The sequence below is a fragment of the Halichoerus grypus genome, chromosome 15, assembly GCF_964656455.1.
Source record: "Halichoerus grypus chromosome 15, mHalGry1.hap1.1, whole genome shotgun sequence".
NCBI lineage: Eukaryota > Metazoa > Chordata > Mammalia > Carnivora > Phocidae > Halichoerus > Halichoerus grypus.
The window spans coordinates 13,539,403-13,553,244 of NC_135726.1; the positions used below are offsets into that span (position 1 = coordinate 13,539,403).

The following is a 13,842-nucleotide window of genomic DNA, read 5'->3' on the forward strand; positions in this document are numbered from 1 at the left end:
AAGTCACTGTTCACTGGTAATTTGTTACAGCAGGAACAGAAAATTAATAGAACCCAATGTAAAGCTTTCCTCCATTCCCAGACAACTCCTGATCTACTTTCTGACTCTACAGACTTGCCTATTCTCGGTATTTACATCATATAATGTCTATTAAATCTGGACATGAAACAAAGTCTTTATTGTTGGTAATTTTATTAGTCTTCAGAATAATGGAAACCTATGTGTTTGTTCAGTGGCAAGACTTGGGAAGAGCTTGATTTTTTTGCTTGGGGGAGGGGGTTGCTATACTTTTAATCTACACAAACTCTCAACAACAAAAAAAAGACTACCCCAATGAGAAGAAATGTCTCAATTATCTCTGGTAAATGACCACTCCACGCAGAGAAGCAGTGTGATTTGAGTTGTGTTTTGAAGTGCTTTAGACAAACTACATACTGCGCCATCTTTCAACCCTGGCCATGAGCATTAGCAGATGCCTCCTACCAAGGCTTGAACTTAGGTGCCGCCCTGTTTCTCCATGATATTTTATTGATTTTTGTGCAAGTCTTTTTTTTCTTCAAATCATTTAGTAAATATAGCAAGATTATTGTCACAGGTGACTTACAGGTGAGAATTAGAACTTAAACAGTGTTACTTATTTCCTGCATAGTCACATTTCATGAATCAGAGTGCATACCACTCTTGATATTTAGAGAGAAATTCAGCAGGATTTTGCAATCTGGGTTTCCCTGACCAAGACTCTAATCCAGTGTCCTTAGGACCTTTAGAATGGGGAAAAGCTAGCCATCCTGAAATCCTTTTTGCTTAAATGATGAGTAATTTCCAATCCCAGTTGTCCACACAGTATTCCAGTGAGTCTTCAGGATTAATAAATAGCTAATTGTTGCTGTTCTATTGTACCAACTACAAGAAAATATATACTCATATGCAGGTCTATTGTGGTATCTACCATCAAACATAATTATCTTAAAGCCTTGGCCACTCCTAAGATTCCAATGGGAGCCACCTTCTCTCCTGGTCACCTCACCGCCTGAATACCCGGCTCTCCCTCTAACTCCTATGTTATCTATCTTTAATTTAGACTAAGAGCACTGTAAGTCAGGGGACCCAGAATATAGAATATGATCATGACACACTGGCTGTTATTCCTGACTTTAAAGTGGTGGGGAAAATATCAACTTCTCTCCCAGCTCTCTGGAAAGCCTAGCCACAAATGGACTGAAGTTATAGTGGAACTTAAGTTTCATGCATAAAACTTGGCTGCCCAAAGAGTTACAGTTAAGCTCAATGTTTTGTTGCAGTGGCTACAAAGACATAGGATTTGATATGGATTGCTTCCTTGCAGCTGAAAATATACTCGATAGTGATAGAAAGAATGCCTTCCTTCCAAGATTGGGCACAAGGCAGGTATGTCTGCTCTTACCACTACTATTCAACACCGTGCTGGGAGTCCTAACAAGTACAAGAAGGCCAGAAAAAGAAATAAAGGGCATACAGATTGGAAAGGAAGAAGTAAAACTGTTACTATTTGCAAGAGGACATAACTGTCTACGCAGAAAATCCCAGGGCACCTGGGTGGCTCAGTTGGTTAAGCGTCTGCCTTTGGCTCAGGTATGACGCCAGGGTCCTGGGATTGAGCACCATGTGGGGTTTGCGGCTCAGCGGGGAGCCTGCTTCTCCCTCTCCCTCTGCCTACAGCTCCCCCTGCTTGTGCTCTCTCTCTTTCTCTGTCAAATAAATAAATAACATAAAATAAAAAAAGAAAAGAAAATCGCAAAGAATCTACAAAATCTCCTAGAACAAGTGAGTTTAACAAGGTCACAGAATTAAAGTCAAGGTACAAAAAAGAAAAAAAATCAATTGTTGGAAACTGAAATTTCTGATAATAAAATTTCCTATGATACAAAATAATTTTAATAAATTTTCAAAAATAGTACCACTTACAATAGCACAAAGAAATCACAAAATATTTAGGTATAAATCTAACAAAATATGTCCAAGATATGCATGCTGAAAACTACAAAATAATGACAAATGAAAGAATACCTAATAAACAGAGAGAGATACAGTGTTCATTGACTGAAAAACAAATTTGTTAAGATGTCAAATCTCCCCAATTGATCTATACATTCAAAGCAATCCAATCAAAATCCCAGCAAGACCTTTTGTAGAAGTCAACAAGATGATTCAACTGTATGTCAACAATACAATAAAGCTTAAAAAAAAAAAAAAAAGCAGTGGAGACAGGAGGGCAATACTGTGTAATGGTTTGCACATGGGCTCTGAAGTCAGACCACTCGGGTCTGAGTCTCTGCTCTTCCACTTATTAGCTGTATCTTTGGGCAACCTATTTAACCTGTTTTTCAATTTCCTAAGTGAAACAAGATAACAGTATCTACTTCAAAGGCTGCTGGGAGGATCCAGTTAATGGGGATTACCTAACATAGGAAAGCACACACAATGTTACTGGCTATTAGTGTTTATTAAAGAACAGCTATAACAAATAAAACGCTAATATTCTGTTGGAGGGGCAACAACTGAAACAAACAAACCTTGACTCAAGTGACTTCAACCATTTCTTTGCCTGAATCACTTTTGGTGCGTCTGCACAATTTTAAGTCCATTACTAAAAGATGACCTCCCAGTGTCCTCCCCACTGGGCGGATTGCTGTCAAATAAGGAGATGATAAAGCTGTCTTCTCAGGGCAAGATTTCAGGCAGCAGGTTAAGTCTGGAATTGAGAACTGTCACGACAAGTAGATGACAGTACAGGGAGGCATGGGACATAACAAGGCACAAACTGAAATGCATGCAAAGAAGAGGATTTGCTCCTTATTTTTACAAAAATATACCTTTAGGATCTCTCTAGATCAGTGGAGACAATTTTGATTTTCATGACTGGGGTCAGGCAGTGTTACAAATAGTATGTAGTGGTAGATGTCAGTGGGTAAGCTAAACATCCTACAATGCACAGGACAGCACCAACAAAAAATTATCAGGTCCCAAATATTGATAGTGTCAAGTTTGAGAAACCCTGCTTTAGATGGATAACAAAGGCCATTTCCTCAGTTATTAGAGTCCCCTAACCAAATCAAAGGTCATGGCAGCCATGCTATTCTAGGCATTATAAGGACAAATGTCAAACCTTTGCATGCAAATATATGAGTAATAAAAAATCTTCATATAGATTTTGTCAACCAACAAATTTAGGAATGCCAAGGAACATATATTGAAAATATATTTTTTTTAAATAGGATAGTCTGGGTAAAAGGCAGGGCTAATGATTTGTAAATGTCAGTAAGAAATTATAAATTACCAACATTCGTTCAAGAATAGACAGTGTAATTGGATCAATGCCATAGAAGGAACTGATAAAGTAATCAAAGATCTCTTGTCCTCTACACTACCCCCAACAAAAGCGACTGGCCCAGCCAGCATTATTAGGTGGACTTTTTTCCAAATTTCCGAGGAACAGATAATTGCTAGGCTTTTGAAACTTCTCTAAAGTACAGAAAAAGAACAGCCTCCTAGCTATTTCTAGCAATCTCATATAACTCAGTTCCCAAATCTTGACAAAGATGGAAAAAAATTACAGGGCAATCACACATATGAATATAGATGACAATATCCTAAAATATTAACAAATACTATCCAGCAAGATATAAAGAAATGTGTACTACCATATCCAACTAAGATTATGAGAATATAAATATGACTAAATATTAGGAAAAGAATAGTATAATTAACTATAGATAGGTCAAAAAGGAAGCATTCTGTAAGATCTAAAATAAGATGAAAAATTCAGCATCCACTCCTGTCAGAAACTGAGTAGGAAGTAAACAAGGCTTTCCATTTAATACATGCATCTTCCCTACAGAATATTCACTGATAGAAATTTAGTTTTATAGTTAACTTGAAGGGACACCTGGCTGGCTCAGTTGGTAGAACATGTGACTCCTGATCTCAGGTCATGAGTTTGAGTCCTACGTTGGGCATGGAGCCTACTTAAGAACAAAACAAAGAAAAGCACCTATAGTAACTTGAAATTTTCATTACAGTGCTTAAATTGCTTTAACTTCCATCCATTTGGGATACCTGGCTTAACTGAGGGTTAATGGCTTTCCCACATTCAAACTACTTGAGTGTTTGCCTCTGTGCAAACCATCAGAATCACAGCTACAGTGTCTCCAACATATCACACATATGAAAAGTTTCTTCATACAATGGACTCAGTGATGCCAAATCAAGTTTATGTTAACTCTGAAGGCTTTGAAACATGTGAGACACTGAAATGGCTCAGTATCACCAAGGAAAGAAAACCCAACTCAAAACTACTTAAGCAAAAAATTGAAATTTATTGATTCATGTCACTGAAAAACCCAGAGGTAGATTTGGTTCTCTTCATTTCTCTCTTACCTGCAGCGCTGGCCTCTTCTCACCCTTCATGATGGCTCAAGGCTAACATCCGAGTCCAGCAGAATAAGTCCAACAAAACCAGGGTAGGTTTCGCCCCTGACTGGATGAACCTGGTCACCTGCACCCATCACTGTGGCCGGGTGAAGGAACAGTATTGACGGGCTAGACTAGGCCACAAGTTCCACCCTTGCACCTATCTACCACGTCAACTGATGAGTGAGGGCTAAGTGGCCTTCCAAAAAAGCAGGGCAGGAACTACCATGAAAAGCGGGTAAAAAATGTTGGGAAGCCAAAGGAACCGAGGTCCAGGACAGGCCTCTCTCTAGGGTGAGCACACGCATGATGATGTAGCTAGGAGGAAGTCCTAAAGGTTTTCCCACACTTGAGACACTCATATGGTTTCTTTCCACTGTGGATTCTCTGATGCCGACTTAATGTTGACTTAACAGCGAAAGCTTTTCCACACTCATTACACTCATAAGGTTTCTCCCCAGTGTGGATTCTCTGGTGTATAACCAACTGAGAACTACTGGGGAAGCCATTTCCACACTCCGTGCAGAGATAGGGCCTGTCCCCACTGTGGATTCTCTGATGCCTGATCAGATTTGCACTATTATTAAAGGCTCACCCACATTCCTCACACTGGTAGGGTTTCTCTCCAGTGTGGATTCTCTGGTGCCGAATTAATGAAGAATTGCCATTAAAGGCTTTCCCACACTCCTCACATGGGTAGGGTTTCTCCCCGGTGTGGATTCTCTGGTGTCTACCATAGTAAGAAAAAAAGCTGAAGCATCTCCCACATTCCTCACATCTGAAGGGTTTCCCTGCACAGAGGATTCTCTCATCCTTTCTTTTAATATTTTTCACTGTGGGGATTTCCTGGTGTTTCTCCAGTTCACATGTTTCTGGAAAGTCACTTTCCTGAGAAACACTCTGTGGCAGCCCATGTGATATCATCACATCTCTTTCTTCAGAAATTCCCTGAGTTGATGTGGACTCACTGTCAATGTTGGTCTCAGCATCTGACATGAGAAATGGAAGACACATGCCACCTGAAAATTATACTGGAAACAACAGAGCACTAAAGTATAGAGCCTCCGGAGATTACTATTCCAAACTCCATGTAGCCTGCCAGAAATATAAACCTATTAAACCGGAAGAGCCAAATATAACAGAGGCAGAAAATAGTAGCTGTGGAATAGGAAATGAGATTTTGAATCCAGGTCACTACACTTCCCAACAAAAAAGACTGCTTCTTATGCTTCTCCAGACCTGTATGTCCCCAATAACTTGTGACTTCATAGTACTTAAATGCTTGAAAATGCTCTGGAGGAAGCAGCACAGAATCTGGAGCAAGAGGCAACACCTGGTGGGCTACAAGAGTTGAGCATATGCCATCTAACTGTTAGAAATGGCTGAGTATGTGCTGTTGTGGGACTCAAAACGTGTCTGCTCAACTACTTAGAAAGAGGAGAACACAGTTTTAAGGCCCAGGAGACTGCACAGTGCTCTCCTTTGCATCCTGAGGAGCAGGAAAGCCTCAGGTGAGAAAAAGACAACAGGAACAGTCTGTCTACTGGCATTTGTATTTCCAAAGATTGGAGGACATTTTCATTAAGTTTTTTGAAATTCAATCCATTTTTTTCTAAAACTGAGTTAAATTTCATATTCAAGTGTTGATCTTTATCAATTTGTACTCTTCTTAATTAAACATTTGTGGTTAAAAGCAGATATTAGCATTTTTATGCCATTTGCAAAATAACATTATATGCAGAATGCCTGTTTATCCTCTGGGTTTTGTTTTTTTTTTTTTTACAAATTAGCTGCCCTTGATCTTAAACCACTAGAACATAAGCTCCATGAAAGCAAAGGCTTTGTTTTCTTTCTTGCTGTATCCTAGGTGTCTTGAACAATTCCTGACACACAGTAGATACTAAATAAATGTGATAAAATAAATGACTGAATAATTATTTGTTATCTGTATAAATAGGCATACAGGGGTGCCTGGGTGGCTCAGTCAGTTAAGCGTCCCACTCTTGATTTCAGCTCAGGTCATGATCTCAGGGTCATGAGATGGAGCCCTGAGTCAGGCTCCACACTGGGCGTGGAGCCTGCTTAAGATCCTCTCTCTCCCTCTCCCTCTTGCCCCTCTGTGCTCCCCCACCCCACTCACCCCCTCTCAGAAAAAAAAAAAAAAGGCATACAACTTATGTACTACAATAATAAAATTATTATGACCTGAAAGTTAACTGGATCCATGTTATAACATAATGGCTGATAAGTTCTGTTTTAATAGGGAGTGGGGGTGATCTACCCAGTTCTCCGCACATGCCTATGTGCATGTGAATTTGGAGGAGCGGGCTTCTGCAGAAGGGAAACAGGAGCAAGGAGATAGCTGAAACTGTGAACAAACAGGGAAATAACAATCTGAAAAACAGTGATCAGAACAATGTGGAACCTGGAAGTCAATTCTCATGTATCTTTTCCCTTGCTGTTTGGCAGAAAGCAAGTGTCACACGATCCAGATTAGAATAATAGATGACAGAGAAACCCCCTCCTTCCCTGATACCCTAGAACCCTATCATTTGAACTTATCAGCTTCCCCAGAGTACTTTCAAGCAATCACCACTTTCCCTAAACCTCCAACTGGCCCCTCACTTAACCCTCCCGTCAGTATCACCTCTTTCTCGCTGGGAAAACCAAGACTGCCTCAAAGGTGCTCCTCAACCTCCTCACTATCCACCCCCACAGGGTGGCACCCATCTCCCACATTTCCTTCAGGGCTCCCCCTCTCTCACCTGGATCCCAGCTCTGCCCACTCCTCTAACGGAGCTCATCAGGTACATCCTCTCCCTGCCCCCCTTTCACCTTTTCTGACTTTAGCTACTCAGGTCCACCTGAGGGTAATTATCTTTCCTAGACTAGCTTTTTTTTTTTTTCCAACTGTTTGAGAACCACTAGTAGATCATGAAATAAATGTGGCAGGTTGCAAGAAGAAACTTTTTAAGAAGTGAAAGACATCAGACTAGATTTGAATAGAGTATTAATAGAGAATACCAGGTGTCAGAGCAAACAGGAAAGGTAAGCTGTAAATCTGAAACTCTGGCTTCAGTTATTTGTAAAAGCATATATACTAGGTTGTGACTTAAGTTGTATTTCTTACTGTAGGTTACAGTAAAAAAATGTTTGCAAAACACTGCCTTAAAGCTACTGTTTACAGTCTTCCTTTCATTCCTAAACCTCACAAAAGAAGGTAAGTGTTTCCCTAACATGTTCATATCCCACTTACCTCATGGGCTTCTACTCCATTGCCCACCAGCTTCCTTGGAAATCTTCCCACCCTTAGCTTCAATCTCACTCTTTTCTCTACTTCCTCCTCCCTCTCTCTTCAACCCTAAAAAATCTTTAAGATCCTCTTCCCCATCTCCCTCTCTATTTAGGGACATTTCAGCTACATGGAGTCCTTTATACAGAGCAAGGTATCTCAGTCTCAGCACTACTGACATTCACAGCCAGATAATTCTGTTGTGTGGGGTTGTCCTGTGCAGTGGAGGATATTTAGCACCATTCCTGATACAGTTTCAGCCCCTTCCCCAGTCTGCACAAACAAAAATGTCTCCAGACATTACCAAATGTCCCCTGGGGACAAAGGTGGCTGGCCCCCGGTGAGAACCACTGATATGGAGGACTCCCACATATACAGGGTGATCATAAAGTCTGGAAGTAGATGTATTTTTTAATAGATTGAAGATGTCTTTGACACCATTATGTAGGCCTGCCTAGGTTTCCAGACTTTGGCACCCTGTATAATCCCAGCCTTGACCTTGTCCCAACATCACAGAGTTGCATTCTCAAGAGTCTGCTATACCCAGGGAGCTGTATGTTTCAGAGAAACTCAAACTTCATGGGATAAGTCTACTGTCCTCGTCACCATAAAAGCTATTTTTATATCAAGACTCATTTATGTTTACCGCTAAGCTTTATCATTGCTACCTGACACCTCTACGATCCTGTCTATCCCTGCATCACCCTGTCCCTACCCTTGTGCAGGCCTCCAAAGTTATTAACTGCAATACAGCAACAATGTAACAAGGTTTTATGCCTTAATTTCCCTCACAGGCCAATCAAATTACATACGATGTCCAGTTAACAGTTCTGAAACATAGTAATCACGGGCTCACCCCACACGGCACTGGTGGCAAGGTCACTGTGGCAGGGGTCCCCGCTCCTGCTCCATGTTCTTTTGCAAGCTCCCTCATCTCCTATTCCCAGGCAGTAAGTTCCCTAGGACAGAAGTCTTCGGGTCTGCCTTAACCTCTGTGTCCTAGGCTTTCTATACATACCAACGATGCTTATGTATGGTTGGCTAAATAAGAGGGCTTAAGGATATGCTCTGTAGTAGAGCAGGGCTGTTCAAAAGAAATACAACGTGAGCCATAAACACAAGCTACATATGTAATTTTGTTTTTATGGGAGCCACATTAAAAAAGTAAAAAGAAAAATGGTAAAATTAGTTTTAATAATATATTCTATTTAACCCAGTAAATCGAAAATACTATCATTTCAACATGAAGTCAACATAAAAATCATAAATGAGATCATTTACACTATTTTTTTTTTTTTACTAAGTCTTCAAAATCTCGTATTTTATACTTATAGGACATTTCAACTTGAATTAGCCCCCCTTCAACTGCAAGAGTTTAATAAGCACACACAGCTAGTGGCCACCATGTTAACGGCACAGAAGTAGACAAAAGGAAGTCCTGCTTCGGCTTTCAGTCCTAAGCCTAGGTTCCTGAACACTTCCTTAAAAAGATAAAACAGTGCATGCTCACAGGTGGGCCCCAGAAATGTCCATTTTAAAATACGCTCCCCAGGTAATTCTCCTGCACATCAAACCATGAAGCTCTTCACAATTATATGGTGACATACATGATCAAGGTGTAGTGATATCTCATTGTAGTTTTAAATTGCATTTCCCTAATGGCTAATGATGTCAAGCATCTCTTCATTTGTGTGTTCCCTTTGGTGAAATGGCTGTTCATACCTTTCACACATTTCCTAACTGGGTTGTTTTGTTTTTGTTGCTGAGTTTTGAGAGTTGTTTATATATTCCAGATACTAGTCCTTTTCCAGATATTATATTATGCCAGGAATTATACTGGATCTTTTATTATTCCTTTCCTCCAGCCAGATTATCTTCCCCCCACCCCATCTGCAATGTTATCATCTGCTGAATGCAGAACATGTGGCCTGCCACTGAAGGAGTGTCACCTGATATTATTCTAAGTGGGAATTCCTCTAACTCCTCCTGCTGGGTCCCACACCTGCTGCGTATATACCAACAGCACTTAACACATTCTCTCTTTTTTAGCTCTCTAACCCTGTCTCCATAATTAGTATCCTCCAGAGCCTCTCAAACAAAGAAACGCCATTTTAGCACACAGCAAGTGCTCAAAAACTGGCAAACCATGCATCTAACAAAGGACTATGGTTGATGGTTCTAAACCTGCCTCACCTACCTTTAGAGACATCACTGGTATTCTCTGCAGGTAGATCGTCCTGTGGCTCCAGACCCCAAGGCAAATCCCCTCCTTCCAGAAGTGAGATCAGGGCAAGTCTGCAAACTGGGTATCCTGAAAAGGAGGCAGAAAATGGCAATGGAGGGGAGTCTCATGTTAGTGTTTTTGAGGCGCCACATAACCCCGTGTCTGCAGTCAGAGAAGGAAACCCCAAAGCGGCTCAGTAAGGATAAGGCCCACAGAAGTGGGCTGGAAAGTGGGGAAGCCCAAGGAGACTTTTGATCAAGAGGAAACTGAGCATTTGTGACCTCTTCGTAAAAAATCACAGAGTTTGTCAGTGAAATCCTGTGAGACACATGCAAGCACAGAAAAGCAATGAGGGAAGTCTTCCTTAGACCACCGGGACAGCTGAAGGTACTACCTTCAACAGAAGATACTTCTTTCCCATAGTGCCCTGCACAGAACTCCTATGGTGGGAAGTGTTCTCACCAGAGAATGGCCAAACCCACATTAGACCCACACTAACCTCAGACTTCTCCCTCCATCCCTGCCTGACATCTTCTGGGGCTGAGGGTTTAGGAGTTTTTGCCCCTGTAAATATGTAAAAGGTTAGGAGATTCACGCCACAATCTACCCTACCCTTGTCCTATGAATCTGAGTCCCAAAGGCAAAATGGCCTTACCCAGGGAAGTCAAGTTCCCATAATTTGTCAGCATCACCTCCCTGTACAGGGCTCTCTGTGCAGGAGAAAGGCCAGCCCATTCTGTCCGGGTGAAGTAGACAGCCACGTCCTCGAAGGTCACCACCTCCTAAAACAACAGGTTCCTGCTGCCCCAGAGCCAATCCTCTGGCTCAGAGCCAGAGTGTGGAGCACAGGGGACAGTGTGAGGTTCTGAGGGACAGTCCCATGATGGCTGGGAAATGAAGAGTAAAAGGACAAGGCCCTGAGTGCTACTGAATGACCACACCTACAACCAGCAACTCTGAGACCCCTTCACTGTCAGAGCAGCTTCTAATTACACATGAGACTTACTATTACAAGAGGCAATGTCACATTATAGAAAACTGGAACCAAGAAAATCTTTCACAAATTCACCTCCCTGAAGTAAACCCTCTTCATTTTTGTACATGCCCTTCTGGTCTTTCAGACACTCTATGAACAGATGACTGGCCTCTGACTGTACTTCTCATGGGTGACATGCCAGGGATGTCCCTGCTGCCTGTCCCCACTTTACTGCTCAGAGTCCAGCCTATCCATCCTGCTCCCTGCACTTACACTGAGCCCTGTTCTATGTCCACATCTGCCTGCCCTACCCCAATCCTCACAGCTACCTACTGTGAACAGTCATGGTTTGTCCAAACAGGCCCCATTCCCTGCAGCCCTCACCTGATACAGAACCCTATTGTGCCACCCACCCCTCCACCCTCAACAAAAGGGGGCTATGCTGCCTCTGCTTAAGCCGGGCCAGCAGAAAGAACTCTGGAGTTGGAAGAGCCTCCTTAACTCCAGGCAGTCTTCCTATGACAAAGTGTCTCTTGATTCTAACACTGCTCGGTGGCTCTCTGGCTGTCTCTCTTTATACCTCTCAGATAAACTATCCTCTGCCAACCAAACCGCCTGCCAGCCCAAACTCTTCCTTCCCAGACAGCACAATGATGTGGTCCTTCTTGTCTTTTTGGTGTCCTCCGCGTGTGGACATGATCCTCACTCCAAGGTCTCATGTGGTCCTGGAATCAGTCACATGCCTGCCTCAGATGCCCAGTGACCCACACGCCAGTTATGTTTCTGATATGTCCAATTCTGAACCTGTCACCCTCCCTTAAATGGCTGCTTCTAATCCTGCTCAATACAAGAAGAAACAAATGGTAAGTGCTCACATCTGATGCTGGTCATTATTTTGATTCCCTGTCTCAGCCAGTAGCACCACTTTTAGCCTGGTCTCCTTGGATGGGAACCTAAGAATCATTCTCAACTATCCCCCTAGTCACTACTTAGCTCTGGCAAGCAATCAGTAATCACATCCTGCCAATTCTATCTCCTAAATATTTCTTGGATCTGACTCCTATGCAACATCATTAGTCACCATATAACTCAAGTCCTCAGCAACTGTCCTTTGGACCATGGCAATGGTCCCTAATTCCAGGCTTATCCTCCAAGTCCACCTCTGTCCAGCACATAGAAAGATCTTTATAAAATGCCAATCTGACCTCAACTCTGTGAGCTAATGCACTTAGATGGATCACCATACCACAACAAACTCCAAATTCAAGAACCTGAGCCTGAGTCTTAAAGGCAAAAAATGTTAGATGACAGGATGGTCCAAGACTGGAGACAAAGGAAATTGCTGAGAGGCTTTGCTGACAATATCCAGGAAAGGGACAATAAAATCAGGAAAGCCAGGGGCGTCTGGGTGGCTTAGTCAGTTAAGCATCTGACTTCAGCTCAGGTCATGATCTCGGGGTCCTGGGATCGAGCCCTGCATCGGGCTCCCTGCTCAGCAGGCCATCTGTTTGTCTCTCTCCCTCTCCTTCTGCCCCTCCCCCCACTTGTGCTTTCTCTCTCTGTCTCTCTCTCTCTCAAATAAATAAATAAAATCTTAAAAAGAAAATCAGGAAAGCCATACAAAGAAGGGACAAATGGGTGCTGAGACAGGAATAACAGAACTTGGACTGAATGAACAAGGTGACAAAGGAGAGTGAAGAGTCAGTAATGACTAAAAATCTAAAAACAGTGACCAGGGATGGTGGCATGGGGATACTAGCAATTGGCAGGAAGTGCAGAAGGAGTGGGAGGTGCGAGGGGTACAATGAACTGTGTCTCTCTGATGTGTCGAGATTAGGCTTCCAGGCAAGGCCATACTAATGGAAAGGAATCCAGACAATGGATGATCTGGGACTGGTACTTGGGATAAGATCATGGATGACAAGATGCAACATAGAGAAGCCTGAAGAAGACAGTCCATCAAGTAGCACTCAACAACCCAGCACACTGCAGAGCTGAAAGGCATCTGGCAGCATCTTTCTCCTAACGTGGAACGAGTAGCATTGTTGCCATCTGACAGAGGAGGTCAGCTGAGGCACAAAGAGGTTAGGTGACTAGCTCAAAGTCACAATGCTCCTGAGGGCTGATAGGGATCTCCTCTGAAATTAAGTTTCCTGTCACCTAGTACCACGTTTCATATTGCCGCATCCTGCTTCCCTCAACCAGAAGTACTGAGTCTTGAGACAGACATTCATGTGCCCTTCCTGAACCAATTCTTTCCTCACTGATCCAGAGCCCCCAACTATGCTCTCTTTTTGGAGGACAAATTGTATATGCCCCCTTTTTCTTTTCTTCCTCCTACCATCCCTCTGGTCCCACCTCCCAAGAATCTTGCCACCTTGTTGATCTGGAACGCTCCTACCGAACACTGGATACCTCCACCACCAGCCTGAGTCCCTTATCTCATGGATCCCTCTGTGGGGGTCCCTACTGAACCTAGGGGCTCTCCAGCTCAGCAGAGATCCCCAGAGTGCAGGAGGCTTTACTTCCGATTCCTCACTCTCTCCAGCCACTGCTTCCTGGGCTCTGGAGTCTCTGGCTGCTCAATCTGTCATCGTCAGCTCTTTCCCATCATCCAGTCCCACTGTGGGGATGAAGCAGGGCCTTCCTGCTGCTTTGGTTCTAACACTTTTGCCCGAATCACTCCTCTTATTTCCCATTCCTTCAAATAAGATTTCTTGAAGGATCTGAGAGAATCACAGCTCACCTGGTAACAGGCATTCAGGGGCATGGCTGCCATCACCTGGGCTCCCTCACAATGAAGGGCAGGGGCTGAGGGAAGAAGCAAAGAGAACCAAGAATCAGTGACTTTCCTTTAAACATGCAAACCTGTATTAGCTGCTAATATTAACTGACATTCAC

General features: G+C 42.8%; 1 protein-coding gene and 1 pseudogene across 2 annotated transcripts in view; both read right to left on the bottom strand.

Moving 5' to 3' along the window:
* Positions 1-13,842, bottom strand: part of LOC118524070 (uncharacterized) — a 112,926-nt gene that overhangs the window by 19,663 nt on the left and 79,421 nt on the right. Inside the window, exons 6-8 of one of the 2 annotated variants that reach the window (XM_078062720.1) lie at positions 13,688-13,752; positions 10,621-10,747; positions 9,939-10,052 (exon numbers count right to left, since the gene is read on the bottom strand). The gene's annotated coding sequence lies outside the window, so the exon portion shown is untranslated. The remainder of the gene's footprint in view (positions 1-9,938; positions 10,053-10,620; positions 10,748-13,687; positions 13,753-13,842) is intronic. The other variant, XM_078062721.1, reaches the window with a different exon arrangement.
* Positions 4,336-8,807, bottom strand: LOC144380222 (uncharacterized; annotated as a pseudogene).